The 12115-nt window shown below is 43.3% G+C and overlaps 1 long non-coding RNA gene across 1 annotated transcript in view; it reads right to left on the bottom strand.

Annotated features, from left to right (window-relative positions):
- Positions 1-12064, bottom strand: part of LOC126994341 (uncharacterized) — a 30165-nt gene extending 18101 nt beyond the window's left edge. The window contains exons 1-2 of the long non-coding RNA XR_007749012.1: positions 7278-12064; positions 358-611 (exon numbers count right to left, since the gene is read on the bottom strand). This is a non-coding gene — a long non-coding RNA (uncharacterized LOC126994341). The remainder of the gene's footprint in view (positions 1-357; positions 612-7277) is intronic.
- Between the last annotated feature and the right edge of the window lie 51 nt (positions 12065-12115).

Here is a 12115-nt window from a genome sequence, read left to right as displayed (position 1 = left end):
TAGTAATAGAAGTAGTAGTAGTAGTAGAAGTAGTAGTAGTAGTAGCAGCAGCAACACCGGTAGTAGCACTAATAATAATAATAAAAATAATAGCCATACATATACCACCACCACCACCACCACCACCAACAACAACAACAACAACAATAACAGTCACCAGAAACATTATAACAAAATCAAGACACAAAATAAAGAGAATTATCGGCGAGTTGAGAATATGAGAGAGAGAGAGAGAGAGAGAGAGAGAGAGAGAGAGAGAGAGAGAGAGAGAGAGAGAGAGAGAGAGAGAGAGAGAGAGAGAGAGAGAGAGAATAACAATAATAATGATAATAACAATACAAAACAGTTGACACTTACCATAACCAGATGTAGCAGTAGTAGTAGTAGTAGTAGTAGTAGTAGTAGTAGTAGTAGTAGTAGTAATCCAGTCACTTTCTCCCTTTATTCTGTATCTCTCTTTTTTTCAGTAGTACTAGATATGTAGTAAATATTTAATTCAGTCTTTTTCATCACTATCTTTCATTTTCTCTCATTTTCTCTTATTTTTCATTGATATTTTTTTCTCACTAATTATTTATCCTCCTCCTCCTCTTCCTCATTGTCCTTGTATGCTGAAAAATAAATAAATAAATAAATAAATAAATAAATAAAAAAATACTAATAATAATATCTATGTCAGATGTATCTATTACTGCAAGCCATGAAGTTGTTGAATAAGCCATGTAACAATCTATGTATCTATCAGTCTATTGTATGAAGGTTCACTACAGCTGATAATTGCAATGTGTTAAATCTATTGCCAAGTTTGGGTTCTTCATTACAATCTATTCTACAGAAGGCACTGCAGCTGTCAGTTCTTCTATTTCTCGTCCAAACACAGCTCTGACTGTCAAAGACTAATAAGGTGCTGGCTGTACCAGAAACTTGTCCTCACAAAACACTCACTACAGGTCTTGTTGACTCATAAAACTCATACGTATATGCTGCCTTACTAAAGAGACTTTCTATACAACACAGTGAGGTCATTCTGTGTTGATTTATACCATGAGGGGCTGGCTATCATGTGTCTCAAGATGGCCTAGACTCAGGGATGTTTCTTGTTATGTGCAAACAGTTGCATAGGGACCCCCAAGCTGCCATTCTTCTTATTTTTTTTTATTATTATTACTAAAATGTGTGTTGTGTATCAATAGATTTACTTAATTTTTTTTATTAATCCAGAAATTCAGATATTTTCAAGTATTTTGCCATATTCTCCTGAAATTTGGATCAGGCCTCCAGAACGTACATGTAGTGCTTTGCCTCCAGCAAGCTGTGCGCAGCGTCACCGTGTCAGGCTCAGCGTGGACTGAGGAGTGGCGGCGACATGGCGTGGAAAAGGATAATACACCCTTCTGGTGCCCAGCAAAGAAAAAAGAAGAAAGCTGGAGAAGATAAACGCTCACAGAGCAAAGTGTTGATTTCCTGTGAATGGGGAAAAGAGAAAGTGGACTTGGCTAACCTACTGAGAAAAAACATGTACTTTGCTGCAGAAAGGACGTTAAATTAATGACAGAGGGACTTTCTTACTGGACAAACATAGGCACACTTCTGAAAAGTCACGAAGGCAGTCCAGAACACAGCCACATGACAACATGGAAGGATTTGGAACTGCCTCTACACAACCATAGATCAAGGCCAAAGGACAGAGGCAGAGAAGAGGCACTGGAGGGATGTCCTGACCTGCCTGATCTCTATCGTACAATCTCTAGCAAAGAGAAATCTTGCATTGTCTACTAACACACTGTACCAACAACACAATGGAAATGCCTTAAAAGAAGTGGAGCTGCTCGCCAAATTTGATCCTGCCATGAAGCAGCATCGTGGGCAGTCCAGTCATTCCGGCTACCTTGGAAATGTGATACAAAATGGGCTGACTGCTTCAATCACTAGGAAAATGTTGGACTCCGTGGTGGCTGAGATTAAACGGTCCAAGTATTGTTGAGTCATGGTACTCCTGACGCAAGCCAGATGTTGGTTGTCACAAGGACTGTCAACAGTGATGAAGCGCTGGAAATCAAGGAACACTTTCTAGGATTTCTTGTGGCTTCCCAAACAACACAGGTCTTTGTTTATCATCTTTGATTTGAACAGGCCTGAGGAGCTGAATATTCCTTTTGACAACTGCAGAGGACAGCCATATGACAATGGGGCCAAGCAAGGAGCAAGCTCCTGCCACAAGGCAGCCTGATGCAGCACTTGACCTCCTCATGAAGGCAACAACAACCTCAGTGAGAAGATACAGAGCTTTACTGCTGTATGTGACCAGATGAATGCTGTGCTTAAGAGGCACAGAGACACACTTTGCCTACGAGGCCCCAGGCTATCAAGAGGTTACCAACTGAATTCCTTAACGTGGTTGTGGACACCACCATTGACTCATTAAAGGAAAGCTTTCAAACACTGGCAGAAATCAGAGACAAATTTGGAGTGCTGCTGCTCAACTTTATAAGACTGGCTGGTGAGGCGTTGTCCAAGCAATGCCACTAGCAGCTCTGTACCACTCTAAGCACTGGGAATAAAAACCACACTGATGGAAAGGCACGGGCTCTTGAAGTCAACAACTTGTCGCCCGTGCCTTCGGATGACTTGGCTGCACTGTGGCTTCTCTCCAACATCCACAAAAATCAGCTAAAAGAACTTTACGCCAATCTGTGGATTGCTCTACAGACTGCCGGCACTCTCCCAGTGCCCGTGGTCTCAACAGAGAGGAGCTTTTCAGAGCTAAAGCTCATAAAGCCCTGCCACCCATGGGACAAGATGGCCTCAGTGGACTTGCAATAATCAGCATCAATCAGGAGACTGGCAAACAGCTGCCATCACACGACCATGTCATTGACGGCTTTGCTTCTAAAAAAGCCAGAAGGCAGGAGTTTTGAGGGCAGTGACGCTGTGACCATGAAGGATCACCTCACACACACACACACACACACACACACACACACACACACACACATGAAGGGGCTCACTGTGTTACCAGAGGTCCACATTCACCGTACCAACAACAACAAGTGTCTTACTGGTTTCTCTTTTTATAAGTTGCTCTTTTGTGTGGAGGCAATGAATGGCCTAATGCATCCAATGTTCTTTACTGCAATGCCTAACACATGTTTTTATAAGTTGCTCTTTTGTGTGGAGGCAATGAATGGCCTAATGCATCCTATGTTCTTTACTGCAATGCCTAACACATGTTTTTATAAGTTGATCTTTTGTGTGGATGCAATGAATGGCCTAATGCATCCTATGTTCTTTACTGCAATGCCTAATACATGTTTTTATAAGTTGATCTTTTGTGTGGAGGCAATGAATGGCCTAATGTATCCTATGTTCTTCAGTGCAATGCCTAACACATGTTCATCTTGTGTAGTGGCCTATTTTGGGGGGAGGTCTATTTTTATATGTTTGGTATTATTCCTGTATTGTATTTGTATAATATCATTTGTAATGGTATATTCCTCAATGAGTGTAACATTTCCTAACATTTATAATAAACAAAGGAAAGGCACCATTTGGGAGATGGCACGATGCAGGGCTGGTAAGTCCTGGAGGGAAGGAGGAGGAAAGGAGGAGGAAGAGAAAGAGAGGAGGAGGAGGAGGAGGGTGAAGGGTGGTCAATGGGGGTGTAGTAGTAGTGGTGGTGTTCAAATGGTTTATGTTCGAGATAGTGATGAAAAAATTTGGTGGGATTTTAGTATTTTTGAGTGATATATGTCGACCTTTTTGCTGCCTCTGCTAAAACTATACAATTAAGGAGACTATAACTTGGTGTGGTGTTAGGACAAGGGTGTGGCCAGGTGTGGGTAAAAGGGGGTTACTCTTAAGTGGAGTAGCCATTGAGTTATAGTTGAAAAAGTACCACTTGTATGAGAAAAAAAGAAGATCCTGATTTGAATTTTCCTAGTAATATATGTCTACTTTTTTGCTTCTCCTGCTAAAAGTCTACAAGTTAGGAGACTATAACTTGGTGTGGTGTTAGGACAAGGGTGTGGTCAGGTGTGGGTAAAAGGGGGTTACTCTAAGTGGAGTAGCAGTTGAGTTATAGTTAAAAAAAGTAGCAGTTGTAGAAAAAAAGTGGTTTGATATGAAATATGTGTTAGGTATATATCATTACTTTTTTCCCTATATTCCTAAAAGTATAAAAGTTAGAAGCTTGTGCCTTGGTGTGGTGTTAGGGGAAGGGTGTGGCCAGGTGTGGGTAAAAGGGGGTTACTCTAAGTGGAGTAGCCGTTGAGTTATAGCTGAAAAAGTAGCACTTGTATGAGAAAAAAGAAGATCCTCATTTGAATTTTCCTAGTAGTGGTAGTAGTAGTAGTAGTAGTAGTAGTAGTAGTAGTAGTAGTAGTAGTAGTAGTAGTAGTAGCAGTAGTAGTAGTGGTACTAATAATAGTAGTAGTAGTAGTAGTAGTAGTAGAAGGATGAGGTTGAGTAATAGTTTTGAGAGAGAGAGAGAGAGAGAGAGAGAGAGAGAGAGAGAGAGAGAGAGAGAGAGAGAGAGAGAGAGAGAGAGAGAGAGAGAGAGAGAGAGAGAGAGAGAGAGAGAGAGAGAGAGAGAGAGAGAGAGAGAGAGAGAGAGAGAGAGAGAGAGAGAGAGAGAGAGAGAGAGAGAGAGAGAGAGAGAGAGAGAGAGAGAGAGAGAGAGAGAGAGAGAGAGAGAGAGAGAGAGAGAGAGAGAAAGGGGAAGGAGTTATAGGAGAAGGGAACAGTTGGAAAGTTTGGTTTAGTCGGCACAACATCTGTGGTCATATGCCGGACAGAGACAGAAGGGGAAGGAATTATAGGAGAAGGGAACAGTTGGAAAGTTTGGTTTAGTGGGCAGCGCAACATCTGTGGTCATATGCCGGAGAGAGACAGAAGGGGAAGGAATTATAGGAGAAGGGAACAGTTGGAAAGTTTTGTTTAGTGGCAGCGCAACATCTGTGGTCATGTGCCGGAGAGAGACAGAAGGGGAAGGAATTATAGGAGGAGGGAACAGACCCCAGGAGACGGGACACAACATCTGTGGTCATATGCCTGAGAGAGACAGAAGGAGAAGGAACTAAAGGAGAAGGGAACAGACCCCAGGAGACGGGACACAACATCTGTGGTCATATGCCTGAGAGAGACAGAAGGGGAAGGAATTATAGGAGAAGGGAACAGACCCCAGGAGACGGGACACAACATCTGTGGTCATATGCCTGAGTGAGACAGAAGGGGAAGGAACTATAGGAGAAGGGAACAGACCCCAGGAGACGGGACGCAACATCTGTGGTCATATGCCTGAGTGAGAAAGAAGGGGAAGGAACTATAGGAGAAGGGAACAGACCCCAGGAGACGGGACACAACATCTGTGGTCATATGCCTGAGAGAGACAGAAGGGGAAGGAACTATAGGAGAAGGGAACAGACCCCAGGAGACGGGACACAACATCTGTGGTCATATGCCTGAGAGAGACAGAAGGGGAAGGAATTATAGGAGAAGGGAACAGACCCCAGGATACGGGACACAACATCTGTGGTCATATGCCGGCGAGAGACAGAAGGGGAAGGAATTATAGGAGAAGGGAACAGACCCCAGGAGACGGGACACAACCCCCGATTTATACCTGGTACCCATTCACTGCTGGGTGGACAGGGGCGTAGGGTATCAGAAAAGCCGCCCAAATTTTTCCGCTCTGCCCGGGAATCGAACCCGGGCTCTCTCAGGAGGAGGAGGAGGAGGAGGAGGAGGAGGAGGAGGAGGAAGGAAGGGAGAGGAGGAGGAAGAGGAAAAGAGATAAGGAAGAGGAGGAGGGGAAAGAGATTAAACAGAAAAGAAGGAAGAAAAAATGAAAGGCATACAATTTACAAGCACAAGCAAGCACTTATCTATGGCCATATTACAAGCTCTCTGGCTAAATAAATACTGCTGGAACTGACCTCAAGGGAATGGACAAGGAAGGGAGTTTGAAGATACCCTGAACTTAACCTAACATAACCTATCAAAACCCCAAACAGTTACTCTAGGTCCTGACTCAGAAAATTCATATATGCTTCCTTAGTAATCACACTTTCAATACAACTAAGTGAGGTCATTCTTTGTTGATTTATATTATTAGGTGCTGGCCATCATGTTTCAAGATACCCTAAACTTAACCTAACATAACCTATCAAAACCCAAAACAGTTACTATATGGATTGACTCAGAAAATTCATATATGCTTCCTTACTAATGAGACTTTCTATACAACTAAGTGAGTTCATTCTTTGTTGATTTATACTGTAAAGTGCTGGCTATCATGTGTTTGAAGATACCCTAAACTTAACCTAACATAAACTATCAAAACTCCAAACAGTTACTATAGGTCTTGACTCAGAAAATTCATATCTGTTTCCTTAGTAATGAGACTTTCTATACAACTAAGTGAGGTCATTCTTTGTTGATTTATACTGTAAAGTGCTGGCTATCATGTGTTTGAAGATACCCTAAACTTAACCTAACATAACCTATCAAAACCCAAACCAGTTATTATATGGATTGACTCAGAAAATTCATATATGCTTCCTTACTAATGAGACTTTCTATACAGCAAAGTGAGGTCATTCTTTGTTGATTTATACTGTAAAGTGCTGGCTATCATGTGTTTGAAGATACCCTAAACTTAACCTAACATAACCTATCAAAACCCCAAAGTTATTATATGGATTGACTCAGAAAATTCTTATATGCTTCCTTACTAATGAGACTTTCTATACAGCTAAGTGAGGTCATTCTTTGTTGATTTATACTGTAAAGTGCTGGCTATCATGTGTTTGAAGATACCCTAAACTTAGCCTAACATAACATAACAAAAACAAGACAGTTACTACAGGTCTTGACTCAGAAAATTCATATATGCTTCCTTACTAATGAGACTTTCTATACAACTAAGTGAGATAATTCTTTGTTGATTTATACTGCAAAGCGCTGGCCATCATGTGTTTGATGATACCCTCAACTTAATCCGGTTGCAGCGACGGGCCAGATTTGTGGTTTTGCCGTGTAGCAGCAACAGGCCAAACTTGTGCCATGATATAAGCCCCCAAAAATAGATGATACATAATCTGATCACAAATGCTTTGATATATATTATGAAATGGTTTGTGTGAGTGATGATTTTTTCTCATTTTTCTCGCTTAGAGGGACCATTAAGAAACATGATCCTCGCTGCTACCACCGGGTTAAATAAAAATAACCTAACAAAACATTACTGTATAAGGAGAGATCAAACCAAGGAAACTGACCTCTCTTTTGGCCACCTTTCACTATTGTCTTTGTGGGAACAGCGATTAGCGGGCTTTTTATTTCACACCTTTTTTGTTGCCCTTGAGCCGATTCCTTAGCTGTGAAAAAAAAAAAAAATTGATGCGGTGTTGCTTTCTGGAGGTGACTGTGGCGATGGTGGTGGTGGTGCCCTGGGCCATCCTCGCCTCACTTGGTAACACTTGGTTGTGGTGAATTCTGCAAGAGAAGGAAGAGATCAAAGTTCTTGCACTACATGGGTAGGCGGTGGCTGAGTGGTAGCGTGCTGGGCCCACATTCACAGCGTGATGGACGACGCGGGCTCGAATCCCCACGTATGCTACCACCTGGGATTTTTCAGTCACCGCCGAGTGGCTTAAAACTACCCACATGCTGTCCTGAAGACCACCCATCAACCCGGACTCTAGAGGAAACCGTCCAAGTGAATCAAGAACGAGTTCCGGGGGGCAGCATGAGCCAAGAGAAGATGGCGCCACTATAAACACTTGCCTGCGCCATGACGGGCTGGGGCCGACCACCATCCAGGCCCCTCAAGCAAGCCTGCCGGCGACATAGGCGTAGACGTGATTAAAAAAAAAAATAATAAAAAAAAAAAAAAAAAAAAAAAGACTTTATCCCAAGGATACAGGCTCTGAGCTCCCTCAAGACCTGAAGTAACCGTGTATATAATGATGCAGATATGCCCACAGTGCATCTTACAGGTTTGGAGAAATTAAAAAATAGATTTATTTGATTTAAATCCGTTTTTTTTAAATCTAATTTGACTTTTTATTCAAATGATAATTTTTTGGGTATCTGTGTAATATATGATTCAAGTTTGTGAGGACATTTTCTACGGAGAAACTTTGGCAATGTCAAATGAGGTCATAGTTGTTGTTTTTTTACATGTCTACGTCTATGGCGCCGGCAGGCTTGCTTGCGGGGCCTGGATGGTGGTCGGCCCCAGCCCGTCATGGCGCAGGCAAGTGTTTATAGTGGCGCCATCTTCTCTTGGCTCATGCTGCCCCCCGGAACTCGTTCTTGATTCACTTGGACGGTTTCCTCTAGAGTCCGGGTTGATGGGTGGTCTTCAGGACAGCATGTGGGTAGTTTTAAGCCACTCGGCGGTGACTGAAAAATGCGAGGTGGTAGCGTGGGGATTCGAACCCGCGTCGTCCATCACGCGGTGAATGTGGGCCCAGCATGCTACCACTCAGCCACCGCCTACCCAAGATGAGTTGTCACGGGGAAATCATGAGTACAGAACACTGAGAGTTTAGTAAGATCAGACACTTTAAAATATGCATGATGCTACGGTGTATGCGGCCTACTTTATGTTTTCACTAACTCGAGGCTCCTTGATCAAAGCCCACCACCAGTCAAGCTGAGGAGGCATGTGTGGGGGGCACTCCAGTGGCTGGCACATCATCTTCACCATGTAACTAGTGATATATATATAATGTTTATTTGTCACCTTTTTTTGTTGTTGTAGCTTGAACCATCGTTTTTCCTCTCAGCTGAAAATATTTACAACACTGGTATCACATGGCTGTAGACACCCGAGCCAATATAAGGGCACTGTTTTCTTTGCATCATTCTCATGAGGGGGGCAAGACAGGCAGAGGCTCACCAACCTGAAAGGGAGACTTGCATCGTCGGCCCCGGCAGATGGAGCAGCCACGTGGAGCAGCCCAGAGTAACCGTCCTTCAAGCATTGAGGGACAATTTTTCTCATTTTCTGGTGTTTGCTGCGGGTCTGCTGGGTGACCACTGTGCTCTCCAGTGTAATCAGCTCTTGGTCTGCTGCGGGTCAGACAGCCAGCCGTTCCCCTACGGGAGAGCACAGAGCTCATAGTGCCGATCTTTGGGTGGACTGAGACCACTCATACATAACACACCGCCACAACGAGGTCACAACTCCTTGCGTACCTACTCACTGCTGGGTGAACAGGGGCTACACGTGAAAGAAGATAAACCCAACTTATCTTCACCCAGCCAGGGATTAGAACCCTGGTCCTTCTGGTTGTGAGCCAGACGCTCTACCCCTGAGATACCGGGCGTGTGAGAAACAAATGATGGAGCAAGCCATTACCAATGTTAATGTTTAAATAAAAAAACGCATGAACAAGAAAAGTGAAAAGGAAAATTCTCATAGAAATGATAATAATATCAAGGACTTAATTAGTATATTTCCCAAGAGGTCCTAATTTAATAAAGAGATTTTCTATCTCTTTTTCTATTACTCTCTCGGCCCCACATGTCTGTATCTCGAAACACACGAGAAATTAATCACGGCAAGGAGAGGGTATTCCCCGGCTGCCTGGGACTGAACCCGCGACCAGCATGACAGGAGAGCCACTCCCTACCGAGTCGGCCAAAGAGCTACCCCCCTGGCTAAGTGGGTTATGGGGGGCTCGTTCATCAGGCATAGTCGCCACACTACACTAAACAGGCTTCAGTGGATCATGAGCTGTGTGCAAATGTGAGTGTATGCAGTTTGGAAATGAATTGATCCTGGATTTATACATGAGGAGAGATAAATGCCTTGGTGAAATGGGCCAAGGAGGGCCTGGGTGGGGGAGGGCCTTAACCCGGTAGCAGCGGGGATCATATTTCTTAATGGTCCTTCTAAGCAAGAAAAATGAGTAAAAATAAAAAAATACGTGTAGCGGGCTTCTTTTTTAGTTTCCTTTTTTGTGTGCCCTTGTGCTGTCTCCTTTGCTGTAAAATTATATAAATAAATAAATAAATAAATAAATAAGTCTTCAAAGTAGGAAAACCTGCATCTCAGAATGCTGACACCATGCAGTTATTACTGAGCATTTGAAGACACTTTGGTGCTTATGTCACTCTAGGTCTCAGGTCACTGCAAGCCTTGAAGAGCAGTAATAATAACAGTAATTGTTAACCCGTGGGCTTGGGCTGCGGGAAAGCCGAGAAGTGGCCGAGAAACGTCAACATTACACTGCATTTTGAGACTAAGAAAAGAGCAAGGAACGTACATCAGAGTGCTCCTCTCATAACCATAAGGCCGTTAAAATGTTTACTTTTACTCAAACTCCATTCTTGTTGGGTGGTGTTTGTTACAAAATAAACAGTCTCGTGACGCACGGCACCTAGCCGAGAGTCGCTTGTTGTCTACCTTAGATAATTTGACAAGTGATTACTGTGTGGATAGCTAATTCAGTCTGCCATGACCTTACAGCACCACCTATGACAAATAAGCCCACCTCAAGATCAATCACCCACCACAATGACCCAGGGCATGCATGGTGGGTTGCTCTATGCCGCAACCGCCTACAATTAGCTTGAATTAGGCATTTTGAGCCGAGCCTCATACGGGGTCCGCTGTTTCAGCGGACCGATTCGCGGGAGCCCAAAAATGGGTCCGCCGACACTGCCGGGTTAATCTGCCAAAATGACATTTTTTCAACTGAGGCTGAATAGGAAAAGAGACAATATCATACATATCACAATGTATTCTTCACTACAGCATAGTAAAGCAAAGTCTGCTGATGTCCACTGGATGAAAAATAATCACTGAAACAACTCAAAAAAAGGCAATTAAAATGAAATATAACACAAGAACAGCTACATTGCCAGCTTAAAATTCAACAGTAAATTTTAAACTAAATGAAAAATCAGTGACAAGCTTTATAAAAAAAATTCTGGAGCACTTCTGGCTAAAAACAGTATGGCCACCAGACATTAGAGAAACTGTATTAACACAGTGAAAACATCCAGGCACTCAGTGGTGTTCATTTGGGAGGCCACCAGACAGCTGCTGCACCATGAACACAGCTTCAATCTTCCCTTCCTGATGGCCATTAAGGGCAAATAATATGCTATACAGGTAACTCTCAATTTATGCGAGTTTGGTTTACGCATTCTTGAAATAACGCATGGCCCAAAATCCAAATAAATGTTTAATTTACACGCTTTTTTTTCACTTATACGCGATATTTTATGGATTGGCCACCAGATGTCTCACGCAACTGGACTCACATGGCGCCGCGGCCACACAGCTGAGCTCAGTTCTTCCCGCGCCACTTGAACAACAATACAGTACCCACGCTACTCAACAACAACAACAACAACACCCTCGCTGCTGAGCTACCACGAGGGGAAGGACAGCCAGAGGAGGAACCACGCGAGGGAGAGGAGTCAGAGTGATACAGTAGGCAATAAAGGTACAAACCTACCTCTTGTTTGATATACTAAATTGTTTTTGATCTACGCAATGACCTCTTCAAGGACACAATACTCGCGTAAATCGAGAGTTACCTGTACGCCCTGCCACCCTCATCACTAGTGGGCTGCATCTGCTCACTCATGCACACTGATCATGATGCACATCCACATGCATCATCATCATTGATTTAGTTCATTTTTTTGTTTTTTAATATATATATAGCCTATGCAAATCTTTCACGCCAACAGGAAAATCAATCTGGGCTTATCTTGAGGGGGTACAAGGGTTCAGACTCCCCTGATGGCATCATCGGCAGCAGCAGGCCAGCACCCTCAGTCCATCTCCAGGGTATGATGTGAGAGCTTCTTACCCCCACGAGCACTCCCTGTGGGTAAATACACACTTCTCAGCCACAGGACACTGGGTGAGGCGAGGAGGAGGGTAAAGGTGGACCTGGGACTATATTATGTAACCAGGCTACCAGTGAAAGCCAAGTCCGTGATAATCGCAGCGGACGGGTTAAGAACTAAGTAAAAAACTGACTCTCAGGGCAAAGTTGGAATATGAGAAACTGATTAAAAACATACAATTCATCTAAATATCTAAGTTCAGGGCTTAAGTGTTGGAGTTCATTCTCTATGAGTTATG

Source organism: Eriocheir sinensis, unplaced genomic scaffold (assembly GCF_024679095.1).
Source record: "Eriocheir sinensis breed Jianghai 21 unplaced genomic scaffold, ASM2467909v1 Scaffold777, whole genome shotgun sequence".
Classification (NCBI taxonomy): Eukaryota; Metazoa; Arthropoda; class Malacostraca; order Decapoda; family Varunidae; genus Eriocheir; species Eriocheir sinensis.
This window is presented reverse-complemented; position numbering and strand designations above follow the sequence as displayed.